Source organism: Phaenicophaeus curvirostris, unplaced genomic scaffold (assembly GCF_032191515.1).
Source record: "Phaenicophaeus curvirostris isolate KB17595 unplaced genomic scaffold, BPBGC_Pcur_1.0 scaffold_160, whole genome shotgun sequence".
NCBI lineage: Eukaryota > Metazoa > Chordata > Aves > Cuculiformes > Cuculidae > Phaenicophaeus > Phaenicophaeus curvirostris.
In genome coordinates this window covers 79,135-102,704 of record NW_027206780.1, presented here as the reverse complement: position 1 = coordinate 102,704, position 23,570 = coordinate 79,135, and the positions used below count along the sequence as shown (strand labels likewise).

Genomic DNA, 23,570 nt, shown 5'->3' with positions numbered 1-23,570 from the left:
GACGGCCCACAGGGGCGGGCGAGCCGGGAGGGGCGGGGCGGGGAGAGAGGAGAAGAGCGGCTTGCAGCCGCGCGGCGCCGTTCGGGACGGCTCGGCTCTGCTCTCCGCTGCCCTTCCGCCCGCCGCCACTGCGGCCAACGGGGTGCGGGCTGGGGCAGGGACAGCGCCCCCAGGGCCCCCGTGTCCCCCCCAGGTCGTGAACAGCCCGAACGGGGCCGGGCTCGGGTGAGTCAGAGGCGCCCGGAGAGGCGCGGGGGAGCGCTCTGTGGCCGGCGGCGCCGCTCCGGGCTCGCTGTCCGTGAGCCGCGGCCCTCCCGGGGCCGGCTCGGGCTCAGGGGCGGTCGGGGCCTTCGGGGCTGCGTCTGCGCTCGGCGTGCGGCCCCGCGGGGGAGATCCCCGCTCGGGAGGGGGAGGAGGGAGCGGGGGAAGGGAAGGAGGGGAGAGAGGGGGAGAGCAGCGGGGGAGGATGGGGCACAATGGGAGGAGAAGGGGGGAGAGAAGGAGGAGGGGAAGAGGGGAAGGAGCGGAAAGGGAGGTTTGGAAAGCGCTTTTGTGTTGTCGGTCTAGAGAGAGCGGGGGTGGGGGTGTCGCTTTTTTGGGGTGTCATGCGCGGTGGCGAGAGCTGCAGGGGCAGGGGGGGGTCATTTCAAGCACAGTTACTTGGAGTCTTTTGCCCTAACAGCTCGTTCCTTTTGCTTTGATACAGGATTATGGGGAGGAGGGGACTGAGTGCCCGTGGGTTGAAATCAGGGGAGCCCACAAGAAGGCTGATGTTGTGATGGAGTCTGTTACAGACCAGCCAGCTGAGAAGAAGCAGCTGATGAGCTCTTCTATCAACAACTGGGGATAGTCTCAAGGTCGCTCCCTCTGGTCCTCGTGGGAGACTTCAACCTTCCAGGTATCTGCTGGAAGTACAATACAGCGGAGAGGAAGCAGTCTAGGAGGTTCCTGGAGTGCGTGGGAGACAGCCTCCTCACACGGCTGGTGAGTGAACTGACAGGGGAAGGTGCCCTCGTGGACCCGCTGTTCATGAACAGAGAAGGCCTGTGGGGGATGTGGTAGGAGGACGCCTGGGACAAAGCGATCACGAGATGATGGGGTTTTCAGTTCTAGGTGAGGTGAAGAGGGAGATTAGCACAGCAGTCACATTAAACTTCCAGAGGGCAGACTTTGGACTGTTCAGAAGGCTGGTTGGGAAAGTCCCGTGGGAGACAGTCCTTAAGGGCAGGGGAGCCCACGAGGGCTGGGAGCTCTTCAAAAAGGAAATCCTAGCAGCTCAGCAGCAAGCCATCGCCATGCTCCAGAAAAGGAGCCAGCAGGGGAGAAAACCAGCTTGGTTGACTAGGGAGATAGTTGATAGGGAGACTTGAGAGACATCAAAAAAAAGAGGAGGGTCTGTGAGCTTTGGAAGAAGGGACAGGCATCTTGGGTGGACTACAGGGAGGAAGTGAGATCATGCAGAGGGAAAACGAGGGGGGCTGAGGCCCAACTAGAAATCAAATTGGCTAAGTCTGTGAAAGATAACAGAAAATCTTTCTATAAATACGTTAACAATAAAAGGAGGACTAGGGAGAGTGTTCAGTTCCTATTGGGTGCAGAAGGGACAACAGTGACAGGGGACGAGGGCAAGGCTGAGGTACTTAATGCCTTCTTTGCCTCAGTCTTTAATAGTAAGGAAGGTTGTTCCCTCTGTGTACAAACCCAGGAATTAAAGGAGCAGAATGAGGCTCCCATGATCCAAGAGGAGGTGGTCAGAGCCTTGCTTGCCCAGCTAGACACCACAGGTCTATGGGGCCGGATGGGATCCACCCAAGAGTATTAAAGGAGCCGTGGATGTGCTGGCCAAACCCCTTTCCATCATCTTCCAACAGTCCTGGCTGACTGGGGCAGTTCCACTCGACTGGAGGCTGATGTTGTGCCCATCTACAGGAATGGTTGCAGGGAGGATCCAGGGAACTCCTGGCCTTGTCAGTCTGACCTCAGTGCTGGGAAAAGTCACGGAACAGGTGATCTTGAGTGCTATCATGAAGCACATGCAAGAAAACTGGGTGATCAGGCCCAGTCAACACGGGTTCATGAAAGGCAGGTCTTGCCAAACTAACCTGATCGCCTTCTATGACAAAGTGACTCGGCTGCTGGATGAGGGAAAGGCTGTGGATGTGGTCTTCCTGGACTTCAGTAAAGCCTTTGACACACTTTCTCACAGAATTCTGCTTGAGAAACTGTCAGCCTCTGGCCGAGACAGGCGCACACTCTCCTGGGTGGAAAACTGGTTGGATGGTCGGGCTCAGAGAGTGGTGGGAAATGGAGTTAACTCCAGCTGGAGGCCAGAGACAAGTGGGGTTCCCCAGGGCTCAGTGCTGGGTCCAGCCCTGTTCAATGTCTTTATCAATGACCTGGATGAAGGGGTTGAGTGCACCCTGAGCAAGTTTGTGGATGACACTAAGCTGAGGTTGTTTAGCCTGGAGAAGAGGAGGCTGAGGGGAGACCTTATTGCTCTCTACAACTACCTGAAGGGAGATTGTGGAGAGGAGGGAGCTGGGCTCTTTTCCCAGGTGACAGGGGACAGGATGAGAGGGAATGGCCTCAAGCTCCACCAGGGGAAGTTCAGGCTGAACATCAGGATAAAATATTACACGGGAAGGGTCATTGGTCCCTGGCAGAGGCTGCCCAGGGCGGGGGTTGAGTCACCTTCCCTGCAGGTGTTTAAAGGACGGGTGGATGAGGTGCTGAGGGGCATCGTTTAGTGGTTGATGGGAATGGTTGGACTCAATGATCCAGTGGGTCCTTTCCAACCTATGGATTCTATGATTCTATGATTCTTTTTGCTTTGTCAGCAGAGACAATCTGACAGAAGTATTGATGATGAGAGAGCTCCTGTGGGATCCCGACGCCTCCTCAGGGAGAGAGGAAGAAGCGACGTGCTGGTGCCCTCCAAGCCAGCAGGATTTGGGTATGTGGCTTCCTCGGGACTCATTACTCTTTCTTAATCACTGTTGATCGTGTTGACGGCGCGAGCCGAAGCATTCTCCGCTTTGGGTTAGCATGTGATGGCATCGCGTTTAGTGAACGCTGGATCGAGACAACAATACTAGGGTGGCAGGGGCTTCGCCAGCCGACCCTGTGCACGCCACGCAGCATGAACATGGCACACACATGCCAGGCCCACGCCCCACACATGCAATTCACCCCCCATGCACATTGTGCTGCCCCCATGCACACGCCATGCACGTGCCAGGCTAGCGCCACAACCACCCCATGCACGTGCTTTGAACATGCAAGTGGCATGCCACACACCAGCCAGGCACACGCCAGGCACACGCCATGCACACACCTTGCACACACAAGCAGCATACCACATACCACACGCATGTATTGCACACGCAGGCAACATGCCACGCATGCCATGCATGTGTTGTGTACATGCCACACACTCCACACACAGGCCACTGCTTCCATGCACATTCCAGGCTCATGCCACAACAGTCAAGCACATGTCACGCACACGCCTTCCACATGCAGGCAACATGCCACGCATGCCACACTCTCCCTGTGTATGTTATGTACGGGCTGTGTACATACCATACACATGCCATGGACATGCTAGCACATACCATGAAGATGACATGCCAGCCACACTGCAAGCATGCTGCACACACACGAAGAGGGAAAGGAGGAGAAGGGGAGCTTTGGAAAGCGCTTTTATGTTGTTAGTGTAGAGAGTGCCAGGGGGGAGGTCGCTGCTTTGATTCTCTTCTACAACCAGGCTTCTTTGCATTTAAAACCCTTCCGTGTCACAGGGTTTATAATGGTGCAACATCCGTAACGCTTGCTGCAGATCCTCTTGGTTCAGACGTTTCTCTGTTTCCAGTTACACAGAATACCTGTTCAGCCTTCTCATCTATTTTGAGGCTTAGCATCTTTTTAGACTTCTTTTTAGTGTTTGTGTTAAACTATGTCCCGTAACAGTGGTACGGAAGGCGAGTTGTTGCGTTTTTAACGGTAACTGTAGAGTTAAGGTACCTCAAGTACCTTGGGGAAATGCAGACACTCCTCTTAGAGGTCCCTCATCTTTGCAGAGCGCTGTGGAGCCTTCCCATCTCTCTCATACACTCGCGGCGGAAGAAGAGGAGGGCGTCCATGGGTGAAAGGGAAGCGGTTGCCATTCAGGTGAGAGGAGAAACGTCCGCTTTGCAGCTCTGAGTGAGGGTGACGTTTGTGATGCTGACTCCTGGTTCGGGAAGCAGCTTCTGGCTCCTCCGTTTGTTTCTCTGTGGATGAGGGCTCGGTGTATTGGCCCGGCTTCTGTGCCAGTGGCGTGGTCCTGTCGTTGACCACATCGTCGTTCATCGTGCGTGGGGGTGGGGGGCTTTGTCTGTTTTCTTACTTATGCTCCGATTGTCGCCTGTAACTGGACAAATGACTCTGTTAGCATCGTGATGGTATTCCGAGGTGGCGTTAAAAATTCCTTAACGTATCGTGCACGTCTCTCTTACCTCACAGCCCAAAAAGCCAGTCTGGAGAATGTCCTTACTGCAGAAAACCTGGCAAAAGTCTCGCAGAACTTCCCTGCTTTTTCAAAGCCCGATATTCTTCCACCTTCCATCCCGTCATGAGGAGTAACGGTGAGTGAGCTGGCACGGCACGGGGGGAGGAGGAGGATGAACTTTATCTGCTCTCCGCTGGCTAAACGAAAGGGCTGTGGGACCATCTTCATGGCATTGTTGCCGAGCGAGGCCTCGTGTTGTTGCCCTTTTGCGTTCCTTTGCACGTGTGTATGTGTGCGCTTACGCACGAGTTGATGTTGCGTCACGGCTGTTGGGTGAAAGCCCCGGGGAAGGCGATGGCCGAGCAGAATGCGCGCAGGCCGTCCGACGCTGTTCAGAAGGCGGTTGGATCCCTGACGAGCCTGCAGAGGCACCTCAGGGCCCCGCAAGGGTGGAACGTTCATGTTCACTTGGCGTGGAGATGGATGGTGGTGTAACTAAGCGGGTAGCTTCGCTGTTGGGATCTGCAGCTGGAAGCTGTTGTGGGGTCGTCCCGTGGGTCTGAATTTTTCCAGTGCGGAGGCCGTGTGCTGGGACCGCCGATCTGCTTGCTAAGCCAGAGGGTCCAGCTCTAGGGGTGGAAAGGTGACGCGGTGTTGGCCGTCCTCGCCACACGAGAGCCGGCAGCACCGGGAGCCTCCTTAGCATGAGGGTGTCTGCAGCTGAAGTGGCTTCTTTTGCCTCTCTCTGCCCGAATTGGGCAGATCTCATCCTTCAAGTGAACGCAGAAGGCTCCGTATGCTCCCAGGTCCCGTAGAAAGGGAAGTTTGTGAATTCCCCGACTGCAGTAACCCTTGCTGCTGCCTGTGGATTGTTGTGCCAAAGACACCCTTCGCGCAGGGAGGGGGCACATGGGAGATGGGTGACGCGCTTACGTAAAGAGTGTCCTGCGGGCGGTGTGTCTCCTCGGAGCCGTGTGAAAACCGACCTCCGCTTTCTCTTCCCCTCTAGAGCAGGCAGAGGATGGGCTGCAAGGCTGAGAAAACCAGAGCGACGCAAGCGGCCAGCTAGATTCAGAGTGGGGAGAAACGCTGATGCCTGGTTAACAAAGGAGTTTCCACTGCTGAAACGGATGAGAACGGACGTCACAAGCGTCCTTCTGTTGGGGGCCAGCAAGGGAACCGCTTCTCTGGGGAGAACTTGCACACGGCCGGGGGGTTCTGTCACGGGAGGTGACTGAAACCCGATTCCCGATCCTGGTTTTGTGAAGGAGAAGAAAGGGCTGTGAGACCTGAAGGCAGGGCTCTGCTTCGAGGCAAAGGTGAGTGCCCCATGCACACGCCATACGCATTCTAGGCTCACGCTATGCTCCCCCTATGCATACACCATGCACAAGCCTTGCATACGCCACTGCGCCCATGCACACGCTGTGCACATGCCAAGTTTATGCCATAACCACCCCATCCACATGACACACACACGCCTTGCACACACAAGCAACATGTCACTCACACCACACATACCATGTGCTTGTTATGTTTATGCCTCGTACATGCTTACACGCACCACAGACACAGCAGCACGCTGCCCTCCCGCTGGCTGCAGCCAATGAGATGCAGGCTGGGACCGGGAGAGGGACAGCGCCCCGTGTCCCTCCCGTCCCCCCGAAACCCTCCTGTCCCTGCCCAGGGTGCCGCATGGGGCCGGGGGGAGTGCGGGGATACACAGCCTTTCCTCTTATGTCTGCTCTCTTTTTTAGTTTCTCTAAGACAGCTTTATTGGACTTGAGTTTTAGCCTCATGATTACGCATAAGACATGGCTGAATGTGACGGGAAGACTGCTGGGAAAATGGCAAGAAGAGGATTGACAAGAAACAGTGGAACACGCCCTTTAGAGTTTGCTGCTCGTCCCGCTGCTGAGAAATGGGAGTGTCCCTGAATTTGCTACTGCATGAGACAGATTGAAGAAGTTTAATAGAAGTTCAGTTCTATCTAAATGGTAGATGGGACTGTGCTTATGTAAAGCATATTGTATGTAACTGTAACCAATACGCTTCCAGGCACTGTATCTCAGCAGCCAGAACATGGAAGGAATCTTTTAATCTGTACATTTTTTTAACTATGATAATTGATGTTTGGTGGCTTAATAACATCTATAATTTTATGTCATTTCAATCAAGCCTGGCTGTCATACATTGAACTTCCAGTAAACCACCAACATTTTATACTTAGGAGTAATTTCTTATTACCCATCCTAAGTGGGATGCTATAGTTTTGCTGTTAAAAGGGTGGGTCTTGTTCAAAAACCTCTGAAGGTCCTAGTTGGGTTGGTTAAGTCTGTGCCACACCTGTGGTCAGCAATTAGGTACAGGTGAAGAGTTTGCCCCTTAAAAGGCCTCTTGATTTAGAGCTGGCTCTCCCCTGCAGCTAGAGCATTCAGTGAAGAAAGGGGCTACAGAAGCCTGCCTTTCTTCCTTTCTTTGCTGGGTTTTGAACAGTTGAGTGGTTTTCTTCGTGGTGCATTTGAGCCTACAGTCATCGTTTCTTCTTTGAGTTTCAGGTAATGCTTTTGCTTGTGGATTTGCTTTTTAGTCTTAGAGTAAAACTGGCTTGCCATGTGGCAGCTTCAGAGAAATGTTACCACAAACGTTTGTAGTCAATGTTGTCTTTCTTTGTTCTTGTTTTATTAGTAGAAGTAGGGATTATTTTTTTTTAGCTTTTTTTTTTTTTAATCTATTGGGGCCCTAAGGATTTAGGCTCAGCCTAAATAAGATTTCCAGATTTCCAGTGTAGTTTTAGTGATAGCTGTTACTGTTTTTCCTAGAGGTGGTTTGTTTAATTTGGGGTTTGTGTCGTAAGCAGTTGAAAATTATGTTTGCCCAGAACTTTTTGACGAAATGCCCAAGAAAAGTGTTAGCTTGCCTCTTCCTAGCCAAGCTGGTTTTTTTTTTCATATTTTATGTATTTTATTTCAGACTGTTATGCCGAACAAAACTGCTACAATTTTACTGTAAATAGAGCTCGGTGCTAACTCGGTCTCTGCCGTTTCTAGAAGTTGTTCCAAAACCATCCTGTGGCTTGGCACAGTTAAATACAATTGGCAGTCTCTGCTCCGTAAAGGTACTTAATGGAGCCATTGTGCAGGGTGAGCTGGTTTTCACATTGGGATGTGGTGAGGTTTATGCGAGTTAGCGCAGAGGAAACTGCCAGCCCTGCCCACGTTGTGTCTCTCTCAGCTGGAGAGCTGGAGTTGCTGTGTGTTGCTTGGACAATGCCCTCGGTTTGGTTCTGGCTTCTGCAGTACATCCTCACATAGAATTTCACACAGTGAGTAACCGAAACAATTGTATAACTGGAGGGAAAGGATAATGCAAGCACCTTCCCATGGAGCTAGGGAACTCCCTCTGTTAAACAGGCTCTGTTTTCCTCCCCCCCATAGTGGGGAGGGCTTGCTGCCGTGCCTGACTCCTTTATTGATGTGAGGCCAGAGATTATCATGAGATCAGAAAGTGACTGTCTGCAGAAGCAAGAATGATAATTAAGACCTGATATTGGTCATCTGCCCGTGTCTTGTGTCTTTAGTCACTGAGGAAATGCCAATCCAAAATTTCCTACTTGCCAGTCCATAGGAAGAAGAGTATTTTCTCCGTAATGATGACAAATTGTGAAGTCTGGAGTTCAGTGGCTGTATTAATATCAAGTGCATCTTTTTTTCTTCATTGATTTTTAAGGCAAAGCTTCTGGAATCCATACAAACAGTTGGGAGGGGAAGGAGCCCTCTGTCTGACCAAATATATGCATCTGCTTGATCTAGGTGTGTTTCAAACTCCTTTTCCACCCAAAGTGCATAAAGGCTCTGTGCATTTCATAACATTTCTCAATATCCCTTTTATGGGTACAGCTTTTTACTGTTTGATTATTCATCAGTTTGGCTTAAATTGCAGGCATTAAAGGGCTTAAGCCAGAAGTTCTCTTCTGGAAGCTTAGTGTAGGGCATCCCCTAGTCCTGTAAGTGCAGTGCAACTTAAAGTAATAGTTATCTGAGTGATGAATGCTGTACAAGGCAGTTATTCTGATGGTGCTTCCCCGTCCCTGGAATGCCATCCACTTCTGGCTTAGGTAAGCAAAGCCCCAACCGTGACTTGCTTTTGTCTTTCTCACTAAGTGCTGTCTTGAAAACGAATCAAAAAAATAATCTTGAGGGGAAAAACCATCTACTGCTATTGATGTTGTTTATGAAATGCTTATGATGCTGAAAAGGCAGCACACGTGAGCGTTAGGCATACCTGAATACTCTAAGCAGTCACTACAGAAGCTTAAAATACTTGAATGTATAAAAGTAGTAGGAGCCACTGGGAAATGTCTATTTTTTAATTGTGTATTTAGATTTGTGAAACTTGTTTTATGGATTTAATGATTCTGTACAGTTCAGTAGATCTTACTCTTATAATGACTTTTGAATGGTGCAAGGTATAGCCCATGTGATTTAAAGAAAGAAGAGGGGAGGGAGAATACATCCACAAAACCCCTAGCACTGAAATATGAACCCATTAAAACTATTTTTGTGAATTAGTCCTTTCTGCAGTGCTTTCTGCGACGGTACTTCTCTAAGGAATGTAATTAATATTATTCCACAGAGAATTAAAGGTCCATCTGATTATTTCTGACCTGATGAACTGTTTTCTGAAGCAATGCTCGCTCAGGGGTCGAGGTTCACAACTTGCAATATGTTAGTAACTCCAGTGGAAAGACAGACTTTATGGTTGTGCACTTCTAGCTGTATAGCATGTTTTATAAACAAAATACTTGAAAATACTGTGGCCTTAACTCTAGTGTGACTAAGTGCAGTGAAGAATATGACTTTGCAATTTCAGTCATGGTATTTCTTGTTTAAAAAACCCAATTATGTCACCATAAAATAAATATTTTCTGTCTGTATTTTCAATGTCTTTTTACTTTTTACTTTATACTCTAACTTACTTCAACATACACAGAAAAAAACCACTTAAGCACTTAGGAAAAGCAAATAAAAATCTTATTTCAAAGGAAAGTCTCAACTGACTTGCAAACTTCAAAGTTCATTACTGTTTTTTTCTCATCATTACTGACATAATGAAAATAAAATAATTGAATTCATATCATAGAATCATTTGGTTGGAAAAAAACCTTTGAGATCAGAGTCCAAATGTACCCATCCACCACTAAACCATATCCCTCAGCACCTCATTTTCCCTGAGTGACTTCTTCTGGTGCCTGATAACCCTTTCCATGAAAGAAGTTTTCCCGATATCTAATCTGAAACTCCCCTGGTGCGACTCGAGGCCATTTCCTCCTGTCCTGTCTCTAGCTACATCTGCCTTGATCCAACCTCCTTTCAGGGAACTGCAGAGCAGGATGAGGTCTCCCCTCAGCCCTCTTTTCTCTAAGCTAAAGAAGTTCCCTTAGCCACCTCTCCTAAGACGAGTTCTCCAGCCCCTTCACCAGCCTCATTGCCCTGCTCTGGACACGCTCCAGCTCCTCAATGCCTGTCTTGTAGCGAGAGGGCCAACACTGACTCTAAGCCCAAGCGTGCCCAAGAAGGCCAATGGCTTCCTGACCTCTATCAGAAACTGCTTGACCAGCAGGACCAGGGAAGCGATTATGCCCCTCTACTCAGCACTGGTGAGGTTGCACCTCAAACACTTTGTTCAGTTTTGGGGCCCAGGAGGGCTGAAGAACCTTAAACAGGAACCATATGATACAAAAACTTAATGTGTAACTTCTATTTTTCTTTATAAACTTCTGCAGGCTCTATAAATTACAGAGCGCCTTCTCACTACTACTTAGAAATTCAGAGGTGTGGACGTAGTAAGATGTATGAGGTAGGAGCTCATCAGTGACACTGAGATCGGGGGCAGCCTGGACTGTGGTGATCGCTCATTGGTGCAGTTCAAAGTGCTGAGGGTTATGGGGCAGGTAATGAGTATAGTCAGGACCCTAAATTTTGGGAAAGCAAACTACCAGCCCTTCAAGGAGTTAGTCAGTAGGACCCCCTGAGATACTGCCCTCAGGAACAAGAAAGAAGAACAGAGCTGGCAAATATTTAAGGATGCTTTCCATAAAGTGCAAGAGTGCTCGTTCCACATTGTAGGAAATTGGGCAGGGAAGGGAAGAGACCAGCATCACTGGGTTGGGACCTGCTGGTCAAACTGAAGAACAAGAGGCAACTGCACTGGCAGTGCCAGCAGGATCGGGGAACTTGGGAAGAGTAGAGGGTTGCTGCCCGTTTGTGTGGGGATGGGGTCAGGAAGGACAAGGCACAGCCGGAGCAGAACGTGGCAAGGGAAGGGGTTCTACAGGTATGTCAACCAGAAAAGGAAGGTTAAAAGAAGCATAACCCCCCGACTGATGGATGAAAATTGTGACTTCATATCAAAAGATGAGGAGAAGGCTGAGGTGCTCAACAACTACCCCTCCCACTGTAGGGGATGATGAGATTTGTGACCACCTGAGGAACCTGAACATATCTAAGTCTATGGGACCTGACGAGATGCATCTATATTTAAGATATTGGGCCAGCAGACCCACAACAGTTGTCATCTGTGTAGCTCTGCTATAGTTAATGAAGCTTTCCTGAGATGGCTGACATGTCAATATGTGTGTGCATCTGAGCTGGTATGATGTTTCACTCCTTCCCCAAGTGCAGCTCACGTTCTTCCCTGTCTGCTTGGTTAAGACTAAAAATGTTTTAATAATTGTAAGTTGCAACATGGTTGGGTGTTTTAGGTTCATGAAATAATTACTATACCTTGAGATAAATGAGCTCAAATGCCAAAGGTCAAGGAGTCCATTATCCCAGGATAAAGGTATTACCATATTTAAGAGAACACTGGTAGTTTTTTTCCAAAAGATTATACTTGCGCTCGCCATCTTCCTCTGTTAGCTACTAAAACTTTTCTACTCTGCGTGTGGACAGGTTTTAAAAAACTGCTTATCCATATTTCTTCAAATATGGCTTTACCTAAGTTCACCTTGTCTTTCTGCTTTGTCAGTTCAGCTAATATATATACTTATTTCCTTACCTTTAAATCCTTTTTTTCACGGAGTAAAAAAAAATGCCATTTCTTCACTTTGAGAACTTAAATTCAATGAAGATTTCAATTGCTTTTGTATCTCAAGAAAGATAATTTCCATATGCTCCCAATATGGGTAGGATGCCCCCTTATTTGTTAGCTTTGACAGATTGACCGCTTGTATGAAGCTTTAGTGCAACTGTTCGGACTTAGACTAACTTCTGGATGCTTTTCAGGTAATGTGATTTTTATCCCTTGGGAATATAGCAGACTTAACTGAAAGAAGTGACTCAATAGCTTAGCAGAAGAGAAAATAAAAAGCCTTATCTTGCTGTAAGCTGTAAGCAGCCTCTGACAGCAGAGGAAAACTTTTTCTGCAATAGCTAAGTAACTAATTGGGCAATAACATAGTCTCTCAAATACACACAGAGAAATGTTTTCTTCAGTCAATTCATGCCAAAAGATTTTTCTTTCGAAGCTTATGATTTTGATCTAAGCAAAAAGATTTGGATCTAAACAAAAAGATGAACAAAACCCCCTCCAGCTGCTCTGAATTCTCTTGTAATGGTAGATATCCTGCCTATAAATCCACTCTCGAGCCTTGCAGTATATGGCACTTGGTTTCCCATCAGTCTCAAAGTTTTCTGAAATCTCTAGAACATTTCAGGCAGCTGCTGTAGGCCTGGAGCAGTGAAGGTAATCATACCAAGTCACAGCTTGCAGTTTTCAATTCCTTCTTAGTCTGTTTTCCCAGCAGGAAAGATCTCATTGGCTGCTCTTTTTCTTCTCTTTTTTTTTTCCCTTTAGCTGTTAACTGATGCACTACTTGAACAATCTTTTGCTGCTCGTAGCCCTAAAATGTGGATGTATTATTGAATTATTTGTATGTGGCATCAAGATTCAGTCTGCACTCTAAAATAAATAATCTATTTTGTTAGTATGGTATTAAGTCCACGTACTGAGGGACCCGTACTTTTCCACTTGGCCAATTGCAAATAGCTGTAGCGTTAGACCAGTCCTCGGTACTGGTACTTTGGTTCTTGGCCCAAAGACCTATCAGTTGCAATTCTGGAGCTCAACTGATTCTGGAACGGGTCCTAGTAACTTGGATGCAAGGACCCAGTCTGTGAAGCCACGTGGATTCAGCAGCAGTACGTGTGACTGTACCAGTCGACTACTGGAGCCGTTTTGTTTACTACTACAGATGTCAACTAGTGAAGGTTTACTCCAAGTTGGGGCTAAAGCCCATTTCTTTCTCACTCTTAGCAGAGACAACTTCAGCTCCGTCTCCGTTGCTAGACTTCAGAAATCACCTAATCATTAGATTCACAGCCAAGCAGTTGCATGAAGGGGGAAGTTCAGGCAACATATTAGTAATATTGGGGTAAGAATTCCTCCAGATTGCTGGGAGATGATACAAAGAGGTTTGGCAAGCACCTCCGCCAGCTCTCATTACCCTTGGGCTGAATCCTAAAGACTGAGGCAAAGGTGGTCTTAAGCACCTTACCCATCCTCATCCTTGGTCACTATTTTTACCCTTGCATCCGGTGAAGGATGGAGATTCTCTTTGGTTCCTTCCTTCATTATCAATATATTTTAAGGATTTTTTATTATCATTCAGAGAATGGGTCAATCTGAATTCTAATTTGTCTTTAATCCTTCAGATTCTTTTCTCTACACGATCCCACTTTGTCTTTGTAGTCCTCAGGAGTTACCTGCCCCTTCTACCAGAGTTTGTATATTTTTCTCTTTTTTTTTTCCTGATTTCCAGCCAGAGCTCTTTACTCAGCCAGGCCTACGATTAATACAGCATGTGGGGGGACACCTGCACAGAGAGCACAAAAATAGGAGTAGAGACACAAAGAAAGAGCACAGACACCCATGAAACAAGGCCAGAGACAACAAAAATGGGCACAGAAATGCCAAAAACAAGTCTGGAGACCCAAACCCCAAACTTAAGACCCCCCAAAATGGGCTCAGAGATCCAAAAAACAAGTCCCCCAAATAGGCACAGACTCAAACAATGGGCACAGAGACTCCCAAGAGAAGCCTCAGGATCCCAAAAATGGGACCACAGCCCCTCCAAATGCACAAAGATGTTGACAGGAGCATGGAATCAAAATGCAGAGATCAATGTGATCAGTGAATGTTCACTTTATTGAGCTTAGCTGTTTCTTTATAAACCTTTTTCGGTTACATAACTGGGTGCCCAGCCCCTTCACCAGCTTTGTTCAGTTCTGGGCCCCTCACCACAAGAAGGATGTTGAGGCTCTGGAGCGAGTCCAGAGAAGAGCAACGAAGCTGGTGAGGGGGCTGGAGAACAGGCCTTATGAGGAGCGGCTGAGAGAGCTGGGGGTGTTTAGCCTGGAGAAGAGGAGGCTGAGGGGAGACCTCATTGCTCTCTACAACTACCTGAAAGGAGGTTGTAGAGAGGAGGGTGCTGGCCTCTTCTCCCAAGTGACAGGGGACAGGACAAGAGGGAATGGCCTCTAGCTCCGCCAGGGGAGGTTTAGGCTGGACATTAGGAAAAAATTTTTCACAGAAAGGGTCATTGGGCACTGGAACAGGCTGCCCAGGGAGGGGGTTGATTCACCTTCCCTGGAGGGGTTTAAGGCACGGGTGGACAAGGTGCTAAGGGGCATGGTTTAGTGTTTGATAGGAATGGTTGGACTCGATGATCCGGTGGGTCTCTTCCAACCTGGTTATTCTATGATTCTATGATTCTATGATTGTTGCTCTTCTCTGGACTCTCTCCAGAGCCTCAACATCCTTGTGGTGGGGGGCCCAGAACTGAACACAGGATTCGAGGAGTGGTCTCACCAGTGCTGACTACAGAGGGAGAATAACCTCCCTGGATCTGCTGGTCACGCCGTTTCTGATCCAAGCCAAGATGCCATTGGCCTTCTTGGCCACCTGGGCACACTGCTGGCTCATTTTCAGTTGGCTGTCAACCAACACCCCCAGGTCCCTCTCCTCCAGGCAGCTTTCTAGCCAGACTTCTCCTAGTCTGTAGCACTGCATAGGGTTGTTGTGCCCCAAGTGCAGGACCCACCATTTGGCCTTGATAAACCTCATGCCGTTGGACTCAGCCCAGCAGTCCAGCCTGTTCAGATCCCTTTGCAGAGCCTCCCTGCCCTCCAGCAGATCGACACTTCCACCCAGATTAGCATCATCCGCAAAAGTTGCTAAGGGTGCACTCAATGCCTTCATCCAGGTCATTGATAAAGACATTGAACAGGGCTGGACCCAGCACTGAGCCCTGGGGAACCCCACTTGTCCCTGGCCTCCAGCTGGATTTCACACCATTTCCCACCACTCCCTGGGCCCTCCATCCAACCAGTTTTCCACCTAGGAGAGTGTGCGCCTGTCCAGACCAGAGGTGACAGTTTCTCAAGCAGAATGCTGTGAGAAACTGTGTCAAAGGCTTTACTGAAGTCCAGGAAGATACATCCACAGCCTTTCCCTCATCCAGCAGCCGAGTCACTTTGTCATAGAAGGCGATCAGGTTAGTTTGGCAAGACCTGCCTTTTGTGAACCTGTCTGGACTGGGCCTGATCACCTGGTTCTCTTGCATGTGCTTCATGATAGCACTCAAGATCATCTGTTCCAGTTGGGCACTGGAACAGGCTGCCCAGGGAGGTGGTTGAGTCACCTTCCCTGGAGGTGTTTAAGGCACGGGTGGACAAGGTGCTAAGGGGCATGGTTTAGTGTTTGATAGGAATGGTTGGACTCGATGATCCGGTGGGTCTCTTCCAACTTGGTTATTCTATGATTCTATGGTTCCATGACTTTCCCTGGCACTGAGGTCAGACTGACAGGCCTGTAGTTCCCTGGGTCCTCCCTGCGACCCTTCTTGTAGACGGGCACAACATCAGCCAGCCTCCAGTCCAGTGGGACTTCCCCAGTCTTCCAGGACTGTTGGAAGATTATGGAAAGGGTTTGGCCAGCACATCTGCCAGCTCTTTCAATATCCTTGGGTGGATCCCATCCGGCCGCAGAGACTTGTGGGTGTCTAGTCGGGCTAGCAAGGCTCTGACCACCTCCTCTTGGATCACGGGAGCCTCATTATGCTCCTCTAGCTCCTGGGTTTGTACACAGATGGAACGACCCTCCTTACAACTAAAGACTGAGGCAAAGAAGGCACTAAGTACCTCAGCCTTTTCCTCATCCCCTGTCACTGTTGTTCCTTCTGCGTCCAATAGGGACTGTATGGTCTCCCTAGTCCTCCTTTTATTATTTATGTATTTGTAGAAAGATTTTTTGTTATCTTTCACAGACTTGGCCAATCTGATTTCTAGCTGAGCCTTAGCCCTTCTGATTTTTTCCCTACGCGATCTCACTTCGCTCCTCTAGTCCACCCAAGAGGCCTGTCCCCTCTTCCAGAGCCCATAAACATTTCTCCTCTTCTTGATATCACTCACGATCTCTCTATTCAACCAAGCTGGCTTTCTCCCCTGCTGGCTTTTTTTCCGGAACACAGGGATGGCTTTCTGCTGAGCTGCTAGGACTTCCTTTTTGAAGAGCTTATTGAGCTCATAGAGCTCATCATTATTGATTAAGTATCAATAATCCTTGTTAAAAACTTGTCCAGAGTACAGTGAATATTTTACTCTCTGAGATTCGATTTTAAGAAGCATATCAACAAGTTCCATACAACATGGGTTTACGAAAAGCACGTCTTGCCAAACAAACCTGGTCGCCTTCTATGACAAAGTGACCCGCATACTGGACGAGGGAAAGTCTGTGGATGTATCTTCTTGGACTTCGGTAAAGCCTTTGACACAGTTTCTGACAGCATCCTGCTTGAGAAACTGTCAGCTTCTGGCCTGGACAGGCGAACGCTCTCCTAGGTGGAAAACTGGTTGGATGGAGGGCCCAGGGAGTGGTGGGAAATGGTGTGAAATCCAGCTGGAGGCCAGGGACAAGTGGTGTCCCCAGGGCTCAGTGCTGGGTCCAGCCCTGTTCAATGTCTTTATCAATGACCTGGATGAAGGCATTGAGTGCACCCTTAGCAAGTTTGCGGATGACACTAAGCTGGGTGGAAGTGTCGATCTGCTGGAGGGTAGGGAGGCTCTGCAAAGGGATCTGAACAGGCTGGACTGCTGGGCTGAGTCCAACGGCATGAGGTTTATCAAGGCCAAATGGTGGGTCCTGCACTTGGGGCACAACAACCCTATGCAGTGCTACAGACTAGGAGAAGTCTGGCTAGAAAGCTGCCTGGAGGAGAGGGACCTGGGGGTGTTGGTTGACAGCGACTGAACATGAGCCAGCAGTGTGCCCAGGTGGCCAAGAATGCCGATGGCATCTTGGCTTGGATCAGAAACGGCGTGACCAGCAGATCCAGGGAGGTTATTCTCCCTCTGTAGTCAGCACTGGTGAGACTGCTCCTCGAATCCTGTGTTCAGTTCTGGGCCCCTCACCACAAGGATGTTGAGGCTCTGGACTGAGGCCAGAGAAGAGCAACGAAGCTGGTGAGGGGGCTGGAGAACAGGCCTTATGAGGAACAGCTGAGAGAGCTGGGGTTGTTTAGCCTGGAGAAGAGAAGGCTGAGAGGAGACCTTATTGCTCTCTACAACTACCTGAAAGGAAGTTGTGGAGGGGAGGGAGCTGGGGTCTTCTCCTAAGTGACAGGGGACAGGACAAGAGGGAACGGCCTCAAGGTCCACCACGGAATGTTTAGGCTGAACATTAGAAAAAAATATTTCACAGAAAGGGTCACTGGGCACTGGCAGAGGCTGCCCAGGGAGGTAGTTGTGTCACATTCCCTGGAGGTGTTTAAAGGATGGGTGGATGAGGTGCTGAGGGACATGGTTTAGTATTTGATAGGAATAGTTGGACTCAATGATCCAATGGGTCTTTCCCAACCTGGTGATTCTATGCATTACATAATCATATTCTCATGCACCATTTAGATAGAATTGAGCATTGATTAAGCATCTTTGATCTGTCTCATACAGTAGCAAAATCACAGAGACTGTGCTATTTCTCAGCAGCCAACGAAGCAACAAACTCTAAAGGGCCTTTTCAACTCTTTGTTATTGATCCTCTTCTTGCCCTTCTCCCAACAGCCTTACCATTGCATACAGCCACATCTTTTGTGTAGTCATCAGGCTAAAATGTCCAGGCCGAGAAGAACAATAAAGCTGTCACAGAGACGCTAACTGTAATAACAGACCCTAGACATAAGAGGAAAGGCTGTGAAACTCCTATATTTACATCAAGGACAGAGACAGCCTGTGCTTTTATCAGCTGAGTTGTGGCCCTTCCTCTCACAGAACTAAGTCAATACAGTCACTGCTGCAACACCATTAGTCAGGCTCCAGTTGCAGGGGTCTGTGAATCCCAGGCACGTACAAAAAGCAAGTCAGCTAGGGTCCCATGCCTCTAAGTTACGGAGCGCTGGGGTGGGGAGAGGGGAAGAAAATGTCCTAAAGCTCTACTACTTCAGACATCTTGAAGATATCAACACACGGATCTTTTCAGCAGCAGTTCTCTGAGCAGGAGCTTAGAGGAACATTTCAGCCTAGGGGTCTTGTAAAGCCACGTGTGTACATAAAGAAGAGCTGACGTGTTTGAGAGGAACTAGGAGCCCTACAGACAGACAGAGGACTATAAAAAAGGGCAGGGACTAGCACAAAGATTCAGAAACAGCAAGAGGAACAAAGAGGAGTGTCAAGATACAGAGTGAATTTAAAAACTGGAACAGCAACAGTGAACAATACAAAGGGATAGAGAAAGAAAGAGAGAGATGAAAAGAGAAAAAAAGAGAGAAAGAAAAACAAGGTATTTGTAGGTGCAAAGAAAGAACAAACTGCAAGGATCAAGCCAGTCAAATTGTGGAGAAAAAGACTGAGGAATGCAAATTAGGACAAAGATGGAAAAGGAGTAAAAATGTATGGGCACAGAACAGATGCTGAAGATTGGGGAAAAAAAAAAGAAAGAGAAAACAGCACAGAAAGATAAAAGAGTACGTGTACAGGGATACCAGAGAACAAAAATTATAGTAGCACAATAAACAAAAGGAACCAAAAAGTCCAGCTCTAAAGTGTTTGCTAATTAGTCCCATTGCTGTCACAACAAGCAATGTCACAGTGAAAGCGCGCATACCATTATTTCTTGTAAAAACACTTTTAAGCATGTAGTAGTGTTGTTCTAGCTGAGAATGTAAAGCAGAGTTAATAAGACACAGCTGCTCCCCAGGACCTATTTATACCTGTGAGGGGGTTTACCACACCCCATTCACAGGTGGTGCGTGGGAAGCCCAGAGTGTATATAAGCCACAGGCCTTGCCTCAGGAGGTCTCTTAGGGTCTGGTTTTCCTTGAGGTTGGAGCTTTGCTGCTGTTTCAATTCATTATAGCTTTTGAGCCGATTAAGCTAGCTTGATAAGCTTTTTTTTTTGTTTGTCTTGTAAAGAAGCAGAGGTATCTGCTGGCAGTATGAGTTTTGGAAGAGTCCGGGCTAAACAGCACATGCAGCTGCAACTATGGGGTTTTTTGTCAGTAATTTTTGATTGGGTGTTGGAGGGAGCAAAATGTTTTAACAGTTTGATTTCCTTCTTTGTTTTTTTTTTCTGTGTGTTTTGCTTAGAGTTTCTGGTTATGGAATGATCTGTTTTTGTTCCTCATTCTGTGTGGGATGATGCATTGGTCCTAGGGACTTTGCAGTTTGTAACAGGCACCTTGTGGGTGATAATAATCTGGAGTTAAGTTTGTCGGCTTACGGTAGGAAGTTGAGTTTGTGGGCTGGTGGAAGATAGAAGGGGCCAGGGGAACCTTGGGAAGGGCTCAGAAGCACAGCTCTCAAGGAACAGCAACACAGAAGGGTCAGGAGGGTTAAAATATAGGGCAAGTCCTGTTAGGAAGGGGTAGGGTTCCTTCTTTGATACTTCAGGGGTGGAAAAGGGCTTGAATGATTTGGGGAAAGGCAGATAGATTCATTAGTCTTTCTTGGGTCAGTTTTGCAGTCAGATGCAAGTGCCATTCAGGTTTCTGTTGTTCTAGTCTCTCTGCAGCAGATGGGAGGTAACGATGAGGTTGAGACACAAGTTGAAAAGTCGTAGTTACCCTAAAAAACGTAGTCTCTAGGGCTCTGAGATCTCTGCTCCCTTATACCTTCCACTTATTGTGTTCCTCAGCTAACTTCTTTGTGTCCATCCTGTCTCCATCCATCTGAATGTCCAGAGAAGAGTAATGTAGCTGGTGAGGGGGATGGCGAACAAGCCTTATGAGGAGTGGCTGAGAGAGCTGGGGGTGTTTAGAGTGAGAGGGAATGGCCTCAAGCTCTGCCAGGAGAGGTTCAGGCTGGACATCAGGAAAAAGTATTTCACTGAAAGGGTTACTGGGGACTGGCAAAGGCTGCCCAAGGAGGTGGTTGAGTCACCTTCCCTGGAGGTGTTTAAAGGATGGATGGGCAAGGTGCTGAGGGGCATTGCTTAGTGATCGATAGAAATGGTGGGACTTACTGATCCAGGGGGTCTTTTCCAATCTGATGAATCTATGAATATCAGAGACCTTGCTACTTAAAGGTATGGACTTGCTGCCTATCTACAGTGCAGGATTCTGCCCTTCGTTTCCCTTGAATTTCTCAGGGAAGAGATTAGATAGTATTTTGGCTTGTAACAGTTAGCAGCTGAGCAACTCTTCTTCATCTGGTCTGTGTGTATGACAAGCCTCCCTTATTTAGTAGTTCTGGATTTTTCCTGAACTTACCAATGAGGTTTGCTCTATGATTGCTCACAGCAGTTGTTACCTTGTCCATGTTATCCACTGTGTTTTTTTTACTGTCACTGAGTTTCCAATTTAGGTCTTAGAGTAGTCAAATCCCACTGTTGCAAGTTTTTCATTGGCTGACCGCCTCTGTAATTCCAGTCTCCATTGCTGTGTGGTGAGTGTCCTGTGTTTTTAGGTCTTCTGTGTTAATTATCTTTACTGGTTTTCGATAAGAATATTTTTTCAAGTTCTTTTTGTTCACTCCTGTGACTAAAGTCTGGTAACTTCCTAGAATTTCGACCTCCATGGTTCGTCTTTCTTTTGTCCTGGGTATCACCACTACCGGTCCTACAACCTAAGTGGTGAGGAGGAGAGGAAAGCAGACGGCACAGAATTTTGGGGCACCAGTGCGGTAGTCAGGCTTATTCTCATCACTATGGGGCTGAAGGTGAGCAGGAAGTTAAGTATGTCTAGAAGAGCAAAGTATTATTTGGCAACTTAGTATTTACTTTTGGTTTGGCAGGCACTGTAAGGGCCACTTTGGGAATGGGAAGAGCATTTGAGATCAGCTGGGTAGTAGGGAGAAGGAGCATGGGACAGATGTCTCACAGATGTGACAGTAATTCTCTTAATTTAATTACCCTGCGTGATAACAGCTGCAGCATCTGACATTGGAACTGCTGTGGAGCAAGTGAGTGGAAGAACATGCCAGTTAGGCAGAGCAAGTTGTCATGTAAGATGCTGACATTGATCCGTGCAATGCTGGCTGTTGGCACTATTTTAGTTTTATCTTTGGTTTTCTTGCAGATGGCAAAGCGGAACCTGGCAACTGTAGGATCATCCCGGAGAGCTGATGTTCTTGGAGTTCTTTTTCTGCTGAGGATGTCTCCTGGTGGTCTGAAAGTTAAGTTGAGGGATGGGGGCAGGGGTGGGGTGTGACAGAGGGGAGAAGGCTGGGAATGGCAGGGAGGGGTTTTAAAAGTAGCTTAATGGAGTGGGCTGTGCGGGAAGTGTCCCCTTTGGGCAGGGAGAGCTGGAGGGTGTTACTTCTCAGCCCAAAGCTAGCATGTTCCAGGCAGGGCCGTTCCAGCTTGTCTGTGCCGTGTACTTTATATTCTGTTTCTCTTACGTGTTTCTTAAGCCTTGATGTCCCCTTTGCTTTAAAGGAATGCAGCATATGACTTTAGCAGCAACTCGAGGGCCTTGAATGTGTGCACTCATGGGTAAAATACCAATTAGGCACCGTTCTTCTTGCATCATAACCTAAGTGTGGATTGGCTTCACATTTTCAAAGCTTCTAGTCAGCCATCATTTCCTGTGCCCTTGCAGACTGTGTTGGAAGCCACAATCGCTAGTCGTAAATTTTCAAGGATCCCAGTTAACCAGAGACTTCTTCCATACATCCTGTGTCTTTAGGCATTTAAAAGGTGATTCCTTCATGTAAAACGTCCCAGTTATGGCCACATCCCGTTGTAATGAGGAATACGTTATAGTATGCCAGACATGCCTCGAGTGCCATATCTACGGTCCTGAAATCTTGTACTCATAAATGCAGTGTTGATCAGGCACTGCTTTTCTTGCATCGTGATCCTAAAGCCAGGAACGGTCTTGTGTTTTGGCACTGATTTTCTGTTGGTTTCCTCTTGCAGATGTTAAAGAGGAACCCCGTGACTGCAGGATTATTTCCGTTAGCCGCTGTGATTTGAGGTGCTTTGGCCCAGGACAGCTTGAGTCGTGGCCCCCTGCAAGCTAAGTTGAGGGAGCAGAGGTGGGAAGCGGGAGGCGGGTTGGGGCTAACAGGGAGGGGTTTTGAAGGTAGCCTAGGCGGTGCAGGGAGAGTCGTCTTTGGGCCGGTGAAGGCAGAGGGGCGTACTTCTGAGCCCAAACCCTGCATGGGCAGGGCAGTTCCAGCCTGTATCTGTTGGGGTCTAGTCTGTCTAGTCACCGTGCCGCGTCTGAAATTTTCTGCAGGTCTTTTGTGGTCAAGGCACGCCGGGCTTTTGCTGCGGCCTTGCAGCCCGCCTCGCCATCCGGAAGAGGTACTCTTCCGTTTTCTTGGATCCCTGTTGTGGGACTCGTTCCGCGCATCCTCTGCATCTTTAGGCCTTTAAAAGGGGCTTCTTGCCCGTCCATCTAGCCAGTTGCGGCCACATCTCTTTGGAACCCTGCACGGTTCATGGCTTTTCCAGGGCTGCCGTAGGTTCTCCCTCGGAGCCCTGTCCATTGCCTTGCCCATTGGCAGGGGTGGTCCCGGAGTCCTCTTTGTCGCTGTGAGTCTTCTTTTGTCCCCGGTTCGCGACGTTGGTCTTGTGTGCTGGTGTTCTGTGTGTATTTGTGTCTGGTTGGAGCTGCTCTGCCTGGTGCGTAGAGGAATTGCTAAGAGTCAGCCGAGGTAGAGTGGCCTGATTGCGGGCTTAAGGTTTTGACGAGACTAGACGTTGCAGTCTAGGGGCGTCCATTACTTTGCAGTCTTGGGGCGTCCATTACTTTGCAGAAGTAGCAGCCCTTGGTGTGGCGGGTGAGGAGGGTAGTTTCTGCTCTTCTCTGGAGCTACGGAGGGGACGACCAAAACTGCGTGGGAGAAGGCAGTGGGAGCAGTGGCGAAGGGGTTTGTACGTGAAGGGAGCGGCAATTCATGTTTGGGTTTGGTTGTGGACCAGCTTTGCTTGGCTGTAAGGCCCAGTAGAGGCGGCCTCAGTAAAAGCAAGCGAGAGGCTTGGATTTCTTAGGGCGTTGCTGAGCGTCAGGGTGATGTCTTTGCTGTTGTGTTTTTCAGATGTAGAGGCCGGACCTGTGCGCGGAGAGGCACGGACGGAGATGCGTGCGGGTCGAGTGCCATAGCGAGGTGGGTCTGCTGCGGTGTCGGTGGGAAGATGTGGTCGGGGGCTGTGCGACTAGATAACGGGTTTTGGTTTTGCTTTGAAGGTACGGGGCCGTGGGCAAAGCAGTAGAGTGGCAGAGGAGCTGGCTTGGGTGAAGAGAGCAACGGTGAGTTGCGTGAAGCAGCAGTTGTTGTTCGTGTGTCCTCGAGTCCGTGAAGGTACAGCCGTCCTTGACTGCTTGTGGATTGCAGGTGGAGCGCGTCCTCGACGTGTCAGCCCAAGGTGATGGAGGTTCGGTGGCCGAGCGCTGAAGGTAACGTAGCGGGAGATGGGATTCGCTGGGAGCTGCCTGTCTATTTGGGTTGTGTCTAAGCAGGTCTCTTCTTGCAGGTTCAGCCTGCGGCGTCAGAGGGGCCCAGCTTGGTGTCAGCAAACGGCGTGAGAAGGTGAGGTGGTTGTCCGAGGTGGTGTCTAAGAGCCAAGTGCTATGTAGCAACTC

General features: G+C 48.7%; 1 long non-coding RNA gene across 3 annotated transcripts; it reads left to right on the top strand.

Moving 5' to 3' along the window:
• Positions 1 to 72: 72 nt before the first annotated feature.
• On the top strand, positions 73 to 5,696 carry LOC138734712 (uncharacterized). Of its 3 annotated transcripts, XR_011339619.1 has the most exons (6): positions 73 to 225; positions 707 to 984; positions 2,838 to 2,953; positions 4,080 to 4,170; positions 4,504 to 4,625; positions 5,499 to 5,696. It is a non-coding gene; the product is annotated as an uncharacterized lncRNA (long non-coding RNA). The 3 variants fall into 3 exon arrangements; XR_011339618.1 differs by lacking the exon at positions 73 to 225 and having other exon boundaries at positions 664 to 984; XR_011339620.1 differs by lacking the exons at positions 73 to 225; positions 707 to 984 and adding an exon at positions 1,664 to 2,006.
• The last annotated feature ends 17,874 nt before the right edge of the window (positions 5,697 to 23,570 follow it).